General features: G+C 42.0%; 1 protein-coding gene across 3 annotated transcripts in view; it reads left to right on the top strand.

Moving 5' to 3' along the window:
- THRA (thyroid hormone receptor alpha) overlaps nt 1-12766 on the top strand; it is a 1750892-nt gene that overhangs the window by 864209 nt on the left and 873917 nt on the right. The gene's annotated exons all lie outside the window — the stretch shown is intronic.

Here is a 12766-nt window from a genome sequence, read left to right as displayed (position 1 = left end):
CCCTATCACAAGGGCATCAGATGAAATTAAATGGGTTTAAATGAGCCAAAAAATGCAGCTGTGGCCAGAGTCATGCACACTTTTTAAATTGCTGACTAAAGGCTTCTGGAGTATGTAGAGTAATAATTTTAGTATATTTAAGAGAAGAATGGCTTTTGTGTTGTTGAGGTAACATTTGGTGAATAAATTCTGACAGTTTGGAGGGGTGGTTCAGTAGTCTCAAATGTAGGTATAAAATTCCAAAAGTCCCTCGTACTTCCTAAAACAAAATGCCTCTGTGAGTGCAGCATTGACATCGAGAGGCATGGCCTCTGTTTTTCATAGGGCAGTCCTAATTTCAACACTTGTATTATATGGTGAATGTTGCAAATAACCTGTTAATTTAGAGAAAATATTTCCACTTAGTGTGAGAGACAACTAATAAATATGCTTACCTCTTGACCTGTTACCTCAAGAATTCAGTACAGAAGCAATAAACCAGGGACACTTTTTTAAATCTTGGTATTGTTTAGTCAGAAGGTTGATAGTACAGCTTGTTAACCTGCATCTTCTGAAAACTAAGTCTTTAACTTTAATGTCTGACATTCTTTGCTTACTGTAATCTTCATTGTTCTATCACAAAATTAGACATTTTAGGATAGACAGAGTCATTTTCTAACCTAGTGTCAGGGACATTTGAGAGAGGCATGCTGTACTGAGAAAAATGAGGTATTTGTATTGGTTACGGGGATGAACTGTCCTGCAGAATTTCACATTTTAGTAAGAAATGCCCAACTTTGGACATCTAAAAAGGTGGTGTTTGTAGATAACAGTTGCTCCTAGCATAATAGATAATAATGGGTAGCTGTTGGGGCAAAGGGATAAAGCCCTGACTGCAGGCCATGTTACCTAGTTCGGGTAATGGCTGGAGCACTTAAAGCTGCAGGCAAGAAGGATTCCCATTCTGTTGGGGGGGGGGGTCACACAGCAGATCTTTTTCAAGTCCTAGTGGAGGGTGGGGCTGGGAGCAGTCGCCAGGCTGGAAGGAGTGGCAGTGCCAGGAAAGCATTGCTGCCCCAGGGCCTGGTGCATTCAGTTCCTAGAAGGTGTCATCTCAATGCCCACTCAGCCTGAAGATAGACATCAGTTTGCTTAGGGTTAGGGCTAGGAAAAGCCGGTTAAGCGTCAAAGATGGTGCCGTAGCTGCTGTTCCTGTCCACCTCCTAAAGTACTTTTGGTTGTCCTTCTCACACTGCAGGCAATCCATCAGTTGGGTTATGGTTTTGGAACTGTTTCACTTTCTACTGCTGCTTCTGTCCCTGCCAGCAGCTTCAGAATGAAGTGGTAATATTGCACTTGGAGGTCGGAGCAGGTAGGATTTCATTGGGAAGCTGATGGCCAAGCTGATAGCTGGAACAAAAAAAAGATAATGTTCACAACATTGTGTTAAAGTAGTTTTGAGCTTTTAGTTAATGTTTAAATTCATTTTAATTAAGGCAGTACATGGCATTTATTCCCGAGTAGTATCACTGCCAGGGTGGGCTGAAGCATAAAGCAAAGGCAAGTGTTTTGAATTCTAAAAAGTGATTCTTTTATTGGAATAATACCTCACAGAGGTAGGAGAAGTGTTGAGGTTTACTTATAAGTAGCCAGGTTTGAACCTGAGGATGAATTCCAAAGGTATGAATTGGTCAGCCGAAAAGTATGATCCTTAAAACAAGTGTAGTGTCTACCTGAAGGGTACAGGGTTTGACTTTTTCTAGTTCTGGTTGCCTATTGTATGACTTCGCTTTACCAGACAGTGTTTATGGGACTTTGTTACAAAAAAGGGCAGAGTCTTGGTGAAAAAAATAGGGTAGAGAGTTGTATTTTGTAAGAAAGCGTGACACTCTAATGAATACAATTACTGCCTAGTGGAAATCCCCAGGGATTTACCTGTAGTTGTGTTTTCTGCCGTCAACCTGGAGGCACATATGTACTCCTCCCTGTTGTTATTTCTGTAATTATGTCTGGAGCCATTACTGCTAGAGGGGTCTGCTTGGGATACACATGAGGCAGTACTCTTCTGTCATCATCCTGGAGCCATTACTGTTGGAGGAGTCTGCTTAGGATACACATGAGGCAGTACTCTTCTGTCATCATCCTGGAGCCATTACTGTTGGAGAGGTCTGCTTGGGATACACATGAGGCAGTACTCTTCTGTCATCATCCTGGAGCCATTACTGTTGGAGGGGTCCGCTTAGGATACACATGAGGCAGTACTCTTCTGTCATCATCCTGGTGCCATTACTGTTGAAGGGGTCTGCTTGGGATACACATGAGACAGTACTCTTCTGTCATCATCCTGGAGCCATTACTGTTGGAGGGGTCTGCTTGGGATACACATGAGGCAGTACTCTTCTGTCATCATCCTGGAGCCATTACTGTTGGAGGAGTATGCTTAGGATACACATGAGGCAGTACTCTTCTGTCATCATCCTGGAGCCATTACTGTTGGAGAGGCCTGCTTGGGACACACATGAGGCAGTACTCTTCTGTCATCATCCTGGAGCCATTACTGTTGCAGGGGTCTGCTTGGGATACACATGAGGCAGTACTCTTCTGTCATCATCCTGGTGCCATTACTGTTGAAGGGGTCTGCTTGGGATACACATGAGACAGTACTCTTCTGTCATCATCCTGGAGCCATTACTGTTGGAGGGGTCTGCTTGGGATACACATGAGGCAGTACTCTTCTGTCATCGTCCTGGAGCCATTACTGTTGGAGGGGTCTGCTTGGGATACACATAAGGCAGTACTCTTCTGTCATCATCCTGGAGCCATTACTGTTGGAGAGGTCTGCTTGGGATACATATGAGGCAGTACTCTTCTGTCATTATCCTGGTGCCATTACTGCTAGAGGGGTCTGCTTAGGATACACATAAGGCAGTACTCTTCTGTCATCATCCTGGAGCCATTACTGTTGGAGAGGTCTGCTTGGGACACATATGAGGCAGTACTCTTCTATCATTATCCTGGAGCCATTACAGATACAGTCCTGCTGGTACATTTTAAACAGACAGGTGGCCAGACATCTGAGCAATGCCAAAATGTGTAATAAGGCATGAGAGCATGGTCATCCTTGACACTACCAAGTACTCAAGTAACAATGCTAAACCAAAAGGCTCATCCGTCAAAGGAGGTCACTGCATTTGCACTATTATGTTTGCCCTGAGTTGCACTGATAAGTCTGGGAATATGTAAACAATCCTTTCAGAAAAACAAGCCACATCAAGAAGTATGATGGTCACTTTGTTTTAGACTGACTCACTTTTGAAGAGTTGGTCTTTCATAAATTGTCTTAGAGATGATAATTCACAAGTGGGTGACTTGCTTACTTGTTGATGGAGGTCACTACTAGGGAAAAAGCTCATTTCCTTCAAAGGTGCAGTGACCACAGAGTTGATAATCAACAGGCCTTGCATGATGACAAAGGGAGACTGTACCCTCTTAAAAAAAGGTTTTAAATGTTTTAATACCACTTCACGTTTTTTTTTTTTTTTTTTTGAAATCACATTTGGCTTGAAAGACTGACTCATCTGTTCTAAATCCATTTGATAAACTGAAAAGTAAGCAACCGTGACAGCCTTTGTATTTTCTTATAGGTTCATAGATACTTACAAGGCTATTTATTGATCCATGAGGATCTTTAGAAGCTAGTCATACATTCCCATGTGTACATACCCTATATTTCAAGCACAAATAACCCACAGGTGAGTAGGACATTTATATGTTCTCCATCTTTGAGGGACAAGAGTGCTAAGCCAGGGGCCAATTAGCAGTTACCCATCATTTTGTCCAGATTACACTTGAATAGTTTAAGTGAAGTACTTTTGTTTATGTGGAGAGGAAGACTTATTCAAAATAAGTTGTATTCTCCAGGATACATATACATCCCTCCAACATGGTCCATTTTATGCTGTAAAAGAGACTACAGATGTGCAGTAGGTCTGACAGGATGGTTGCAGCTCTTTATGTGATTTTGAGATCATCCTTCAGTAGCCTGTGTGACATTAAGAAGAAGAACAAGGCTTTGAGACGGTCCATATAGTTTTTATGATCTAGCTCCCTGATTTTCTTAGTAAGAAAGCATTCCAGGTATTCAGGTTGAGACAAATGTTTGGACAGCTACATACCAAAGGGGCATTATAGTCAATGACTGGCATGATGACTATAGAATACACTGAAATGATTACATCTCTAAACCTGGGCACCATACACTTAGTAATAATATGTGCAATGAAAAAAAAAACACTTTTTTATAATAGTGGATACATAGATTCCCTGGTCCCCATCTACTGGATCAGTTTTCAGGGGTGTTTTGTCAATATGATAGTTACAAGGGACTTCTTGCTTGTCAAAGGATACTGTTATACCTTTCTTGGCATTTGGTTTTAATCCTTGGTTTTGATACCAGCTGTTGGTTTGAGAAAGGCTCTCTTGCAGGATCTTGGTGTCCTGCGGGGATTTATGACACCAAATTCACAGTCATCTGCAAACTTGGTCAGCCATAAACCCTTAACTGTAGATTTGACCCCAGGAAGGTAAATGCCAAAGAGGAGGCACCCAAGAACTGAACCCTGGGGTACACTGCTGCTGACAGGTCTTCATGAGGAGGTAGAGCAGCCCATCTAAATTTTGTGGGTCAGTTTGATGCCCAGTGAATTACATAGGGATTAACATTTAGCTGGGATAGTTCATCTATGATATCTGAGTATGAGTTGTTTTTGAACACCTTTGAGAGGTCTAGATATGTAGTGTGTACTGATTTGCCCTCATATATTGCTTCAGTAACCTTCATAAAGAAGTCAACCAGGTTAAATAGGCAGTATATGCCCATGACACATCTGAACTGGCTTCAGTCAAGAGTTTGTAGGTTACCTGTGTCCGTATCATTTATTCAAAAATAATAATTTCCATAGCCTTACAGATGAGGCTGGTCACACTTATGGGTCTGTAATTTTTTAGGTCTGTTGGTGCCACACCTTTGTGCAAGGGGACGAGGGTTGCCATCCTTCAGTTGTCCCGAACAAACATTAAATAGTCTCTGTAGGGGGTATGACATGTCCTGTTTCAGGATAAACAGTAAGCAGCCCAGTAGGTTATCCATCCCCATAGAAACAGTGTTCTTGGCCTTGGATAGTCCTTGAGGATTTGTTCATGTGAGATTTGAGAAGGGGTATAGATGCAGGTACGAGATCTTGAAATGAAAGGAGGAGTGTTAGAGCTAAATTTATCTACTAGTAGATTGGCTATGTCCTCTGGGTCTGAGTATGTGATACTGTTTACTATTAGCTCTGCAAAGTGCTGGGCATTGTTTCTAAGGTTTCTGGCACAGTTAAAAAAGGCTTTGCGGTTATCCTTTGCCTGAGTGGAGTTTTTACCTCATGTCTCGCTATGGTTGACTTGAACAGGGTTCAGAGTTCCCTGTTAAGTTCTGCAAGAGCTTTTTGTTGAGTCTTGGGAGTTACATTTATTTTATACAAAGTGAATTTATTTTCTTTTATTATAGATCCGGTTTATATCTAGATGTCATCAGAGAGCTTTATTTTTGAATTTGTTGCTGTATTTACTTCGGAGGGGGTTAGATGCATCTATGAAACTGTTCACGTGTGTAGAATTTGGCAGTAAAGGAAGGATTCTGTATAAGCAGTGGGGTCATTGAGTTGGAAGGAGGGGTTGAATCTAACCAGGTCATTAGTCACTTTCAGTAGATTAGCTCTGGCTTAATCTCTGAATACCTAGGTATTGGAGGATGTTTCTGGTTTCAGTCTTAAGGTGAATGTGACAAATTTGTGTTCCTAATTGACTAGGGAGGGAGTTACATTTGGCAGGAAACATAGCTGTTCCTTATTGGAGAGGACCAATTCCATGATTTTATTGCCCCTGGTTGTGGTGCATCTCCCAGTTAATGGAAGATAGTTGAAGGCCCCTCAGAAAATGGTGTTTGGCTTAATGCATAGGGACTCCATACTAATTAGGTAGCGGTTATAGGCAGAAGGGGGTATAGAAGGTATTCTGTAGTTAATTATGATATGATAAGGTTGTTTTGTTAATGGTAAGCCTGACATGTAGCTGTTCCATATTGTTATATTGTTTATTCTGGAGGTGAAGAGTTTTTTTTTTTTTTTACAACTATGCAGACTCCACCCCTTTAGAACCTTCATCTGGTGCAATGGACCTGAATGCGTGGTAGGTCTTGAAACACTGCACTGATGGCGTGCTTTGAATGTTCTTTAACCAAGTTTCCCTATATTGATGTTTTTTGTGGTGACTAGGAGTGCTTGTAGGGAGTGGAGTTTTTTGTTAAGGCTTCTAGTGTTGAACATACCTTTATGTTATCCTAATTCTGTTTTGTTACATTGGAAGCTTTTGAAGACTGACATTGCCTAAAAAAGGCACTATGGGGGTGGACAGAGTTTTAGTCAATAAACAAAATCTTTGGGGGGATAGGTGCAGGCCATCTCTGGCAAAGCAGTTAGGACTGTATGCCATCTCCTCCCAGGCTGATATATATTGGCATGATAATAAAAGCTAAGCCAATTTTAGAAAGCAATAATGTTTTGTTTATATTGCTGCATCATTCTTGGTGATGACAGAATGCTGTTCAAGGCTGGGCTTATACCTGCCTCAAACACATATTCCGAGTGCTTCATGTCTCTCTTCATGTAGTCTGGGAAGGTCATTTCAAGTCATTTGCACATACTTGTACTATGACTGTGTCATATATGTTCTTGTGATGATAGGACTTGAGTGTCTCCTTGATGTGTGGAATGCTAGAACCTGATGGGCAACTGAGAGTATTCCTCTCCTTACACAGCCTGGTGAGTGGTGCATTGGAATGTCTCACAATGGAGTCCCTATGACTAGGATATTGCCTTGTGGGCTTTTGAAATGATATACTGTGATTCTTTGATGCATGTTTCAAGGTGGGTGCTGCTTGCTGAGGGTACTTGTTACATTTAAAGTTACAATTAGGAGGCCTTTGTGCTTTAAGTATGCTACTTTTAAGAGCTTCAGCATATGTAAGTCAATGTGTGTGGACTGATGTGTGTCATAGGTTTTGTGTGGTGTTGTGTGGCACTAACAACCTGGTTGTTAAAGAAATCTTTGGGGAAGGCTAAGACTTTCATGTGAGAGTTTTGTCTGCAGTAGTTTTAAATAACTCTCACACTCACACACTATGTCAGTTTGTTTAAGTAATAGGTGGTTATCAGTAAACATGAGACAATAGCTGTATTGTCTTATAATGCCTCTTTCAACTAAGCTGGCTACAGAAGTGATTGGAAAGTACAAATCCATGGTTCTGGGTGCTTACTAATGTTGGCTGAAGGGAGAGTAGAGCCTATGATGTTTGGAGTTAATTTCTGGTGGTGTTCCCTGTCTGGTAGTGGAGGTAGTTCTGGTCTCAACAAAACTGCATGCAGCTAAGAATAATTGAACCTTAGCTCCTTCTTTCACCTAGCATTAATCCCAATATGCTTCCTGAATAGTAGTATCAACCCAGATATTGCTGTGTTTAGTACATTTACTATAGTTTTTCTTTTGATAGATACACTTGATAGAACCTACACAGCTGGACAAAACAGACAGCCAAGCTGCATAAAGGTTCTGAAGACATTCTCATCAAAACCAGACCACTCAAGTGAAGTCCATGCACACTGCCCAATCGGAGATCAGCAGGAATCAATGCCCCTCTGTTCCGTCTCTCACCAGAAGCAAAGAAGTCGCATTAATCCCAAGATGGCTGTTAAGAAACAAATTTAAAGCTTTCCTGTGATTTGGTAATCTCTGGGAAGACTAGGAAATAATGGTCCTTTGCTTCTTCTCTCACCAGGAGCAAAACAGAAGCATTATTCTCAAGCTGATTCTTGAGAAGCAGTTCTTAGGTTCTTCATATTTGGCAGTCAAGTCCCGTATGTTACAGAGTTCAAAAGAAAGATGGAAAAAGGGATTCATTCTGTGTATATGGCAGTGTATACTAAAAGAGTGGGGTGATATGAAACACAGGCTAACTCAGGATTTATGAGTCTAAGGGGAAGGACATTCCAGTTTGATCTTTCAGTGCACGGTAAAATGAGCAGATGAGATGAGACTAGGGGTGCTTCCAAAGTCAAATTTATAGTATGGGAGGGCATCCCAAACACCACTAAGTTTTAAAGCACAACAGGAACAGGGCAGGTGGGTGGGAAAAAATCAAAGCAAAAATAAAAAAAAAAAATAGAAGTGTCCAAGCCTTAAATGGAGAAACCCAATTCATAGTCCAGTGCTGTCACACAATAGCAATAGTCTCACAGCACTTGCAGCTAAATAAGAATGCCACTAAACAACTAAACATATTTATCAGCACCTCCCAGTAATTAGCTAGATTTAATTCCTTTTCAGTCAGTGAATGAAAAATGTATTGTTTTCTAACTGACCCTAGCGAAGAACTTTTAAAATTCCAAGAAAAAAGGTTAAGGTAAAATAGAATATAAAATAAAACAAACTATAGTATCATAAGAATAAAAATAATGGAAGTATCCAAACATTAAATGGAGTATTCCAGTTCAAAATCCAGTGCAGTCTCACACCGCCATTAGTCTCAGAGCACTTGCAACTAAATAGTAATGTATTATTTAAAATATAAGGCTGAGATTCAAATCACATTTTTAGATTCCCCAGCACACCACCAGTGGACTTTCCACAATTTTTTACCTTGATTGTTGTGTGTGTGTGAATGGGTTCATATTATATGATTGAATGCTAGAAATAGCAAACGATCTATTATCAAACCCAAATGCACGAAACCACAAAATTTCAAAGGAACGGATCAGCAAATTATTTCCCAGGGAAAAAATTTGCTGATCCAAAAAAAAAAAAAAAAAAATGTACAGGCAACATAAAGTTGGGGGGATGTGCCTTCTCACCCCCCCCCCCACCTTAAATATACCAACTCCAATATCGCACCACAGTGAAGAAAAGAAAATACTTCCGTTCCTTTGATATTCTGTGGTTTCGTGCATTTGGGTTCGACAAATGAGCATTCACTATTTCTAGCGTTCGCTGTTTCTAGCGTTTGCTCATGTAATAGGAACCCTGTGTGGGTGTGGGTGTGGTTGTATGTATGGGTTTGTGCGTGTGTGTGTGTGTGTGTGTGTGTGTGTGTGTGTGTGTGTGTGTGTGTGTGTGGGTAGGTGGTACTACCATAAACTTATCAATGCCTGTCTTCTGAAGCCATGGCTCATTTTAGATGTTCTTCGTGTTTCACTGTTGCAGTCATTACATTTGGGATATCTGCTTCCAGGTATCCCTCAGTCAGCCTGATTAACAAAGTCTTGGGTCCTGCGTCAGTTGCTGTCCCTTCTTCCATGACGTCAGGTCATCAGGGGTATAAAATATGCAGCCGACACCATTACATCGGTCTTTCTTGCCATGCGGTGCCTGAAGCAGAAGCAGTTCGCAAGTGCTGGTCGGCCGAATCCTGAAAGTCTTCAACTAAAGCTAAGTACCGCATTGGGGAAACTTTTTCTTGCTCCTTACCGATGTCAGTAAAAGTTAATCATTGCATTACTTGTGGAAAGCAAATACCTCATAAGGATTTTAATTCGTACTGTATTCCTTGCCTAGGCCCTGACCATGACATACCTTGCTGTCAATTTTGTGCTTTATTTAATCAGCGCACTATCCATCGTCGGTATATTTTCGCCTCTAAATATTTCAGTTCTCGGTTTAATTATCCAGAAATGTAGTCGGTTAGCCATCCGACTACCAGGATTCTGAAAAAATGCAAAGATAAAGACAGAGACAGGCCGCCAAGGTCCAAAACTGCCGACGACGCTTCTCCTAAGCCAGTCGCCAGTTCGCCGGTACTCAGTGAGGTGCTTTCGCAGCCCCTGATACCCGCTACTTCTGATTCGCAGGCCTCTACTGAGACCCATTCGGAGTCTGGTATGCCGCGAGATGCTTCAGCTAATGAACCTGTGGATGTCTCTACCTTGGATGGATCTGGAGCCACTGTGCAGGCACCAGCTTCTGAGGGCATATCCAGGCCCACTGACTTGCATATTAAACTGACGCCACCTTCTTTACTTAGGCCTAAATCTCGATCCATGCCTAAAAAACTGATGTCCAGGCCACATGCTCAGGCCTCTATGCCTAAAAAACAAATGATAAGAATGGCTGAAGATCTAATAACTCTAATCAGGGGTAGCCACCCCCCCCCCCCCCTTTGAGGCCTAGGACTAAAGTTGATTATGAATCTTCTGATCAGGATTCTGTTTTTTTCTGATTCTTCTGATGATCTGGATTTGCCCTTATCTATTTATGAAGATTCTGATGCAGAGGACTGCATTCCCTCTGCTTCCCCTCCTGAGGATTTTTCTTTTGGGGAAACCTTACATACTCCTTAAGGGAGCATTTCCACTGGGAAAGCCAAGATTTTTCTGATTCAAAAAAGAGGCTTAGGGATTTCCTTCTCCTACCTCAGCATAGGCCTTTTGCTATTCCTCCTGTACTAGACATTGTTGATAATGCTTTTTTGGAATCTAGTTTGGCCCCTGATTCCCTGCCTCCTGCTCCCAGAAAACCTGACAGATACTACAGGGTCCCTGAGTCCCACAAGTTCCTTTTTAAAAATCTATTGCTGATCCAGAGACTATTTCACAGGGGCCCAAGGGCATTAAGGCTTCTACTGCTAAAAATCCTACCCCTTCTGATAGAGACTCCAGGGTGCTGAATAGATGGGGTAAGAAGGTTTACACTTCTGCAGTCTTGGCCATTAGGGCTTTAAACTGCCAGTTCCATATGTTAAAGTATCAGCAACATGTTATTGGACTGCTTAAACAGAAAATGTTGTTGATTCCTGACTGTGTGGAAAATAAAGAATTACAGGATTTAATACATTCTGCTGAACAAGTTGGAAAACATACTTTGCAATGTGGTTTTGATTCATTAGAGGCCTCTTGCAGGGCTGCTGTTACTGGGTCTGTGCTCAGAAGGCATGCTTGGCTTAAGGAGCAGTCTTTGCCAGATCATGTTAAAGCTAAATTGTTGGACTGCCTGTTTGGCAACAAGGCTGAGGAAGTTCTTAAAAAGATGGAAGATAAATCTATATCTATGCAAACTGTTAAAGATTTTTTACAAGTTCAGACTCCTAGATTTAGTAGGTGCTTGCCCTCTAAGTATTGTTCCTTTCCAGCCCCTTCCAGGTCTTCTCAACCCAAACCCAGACACAGCAAAAACCCCAGGTTTCAGTCCCAGGGGACACACAGAACTAAGCAGTGGGGGGCCTCCACTTCCAAATCTAGGAATAATAAGACTCCCCCTATGGTAAACTGTCTCAATGACTTCCTTTTAAAATTTCCAAGCACTTGTCAACTGACTGCCCCTTTGGGGGAAAGATTGCCCTTCATGCAAAGAACTGGGAACTCGTTACCCAGGACAAACGGGTTTTAAATATAGTGTCCCATGGATGCAGATTTCACTTCCACACGTTGCCAACACCAAGCGGGTGGACGGACCTACCTCAAAATCAGTGGCAGAGGCCCAAAAACAAGTACTTTCTCTCTTAAGCATGGGGGCTATTCAGCTGGTACCAGAAGAGGAAAAGGGACAAGGTTTCTACTCTAGACTTTTCCTGGTACCCAGAAAAGACAAGTCATGGCGTCCTATCCTGGGCCTGTCTACTCTAAACACCTTTTTGGAGATTCCAAAATTCAAGATGCTGACTCTTCACCAGTTACGTCCTATGCTAGGCAAAGATGCCTGGTTAGCAACACTAGATTTAAAAGAAGCATACCTGCACATCTCAATCAGGGAATCTTGCAGAAGATGCCTACGCTTCAAAGCAGGCTTCATGCACTATCAGTTCTCTGCACTGCCCTTTGACTTATCTACTGCTCCCAGGGTATTCACAAAGTGCCTAGCTCCAGTTATTGCATTTTGCAGGTAAAGAAATATTCAAATATACCCATACCTGAACGATTATCTAATTCAGGCAAAAAGCCAGGACATACTTTTGAATCATCTGGCCTTTGTACAAAGGTTTCTAACTTGTCTGGGGTACACCATAAACGAAAAGAAATCACACCTGGTACCTGTCAACAAATTATATTCCTGGGAGCAAGCTTGAATACAACTTCCCAGATGGCTTAACTCACGCCAGAGAAACAAATTAATTTGACAACCTACTTCAAACAAGTGGCCACAAAAACCCTGCTATCTGCAAGACAAATACTCCAAGCCTTGGGGTTCATGGCCTCCTGCATTCTTCTAATTCCATATGCAAGACTGCATATGAGGAAACTACAGTTGTATCTAAAAAGCCTATGATGTCAACATTCTCAAGACCTAGAAACAATGATTCCTATCATACCTTGCATACGCCTAGAGTTACTTTGGTGGGCAGAGGCCTGCCACCAAAACAAGGGACTACCTTTCACACCACCCCCTGCCACCCAAACCCTAACAACAGACACATCAGACTATGCATTGGGGGGGGGCTCACCTGACAGGGAAGTGCAGTCAGGGCAAATGGAACCCAAGTCAAATGCACCTGCATATCAATCAAAAAGAAATGCTCTGACAGCCTTCAAGGACCACATTCTTCCAGGACAACTAGTGGTAAAGACGGACAACACCACTGTTATGTGGTACATAAACAAGCAGGGGGATACACATTCTTACCCCCTCTGCAGACCAGCCATGGCATTGTGGAGCACAGCCTTGAGCTACCAAGTGCACCTACAAGCTCAATTCCTGCCAGGAA

This window comes from Protopterus annectens, chromosome 13.part0, assembly GCF_019279795.1.
Source record: "Protopterus annectens isolate FY-2018-M chromosome 13.part0, PAN1.0, whole genome shotgun sequence".
NCBI classification, from domain to species: domain Eukaryota; kingdom Metazoa; phylum Chordata; order Ceratodontiformes; family Protopteridae; genus Protopterus; species Protopterus annectens.
Note: the sequence above shows the minus strand (reverse complement) of the source record. Positions and strands in the feature narration are given on the sequence as shown.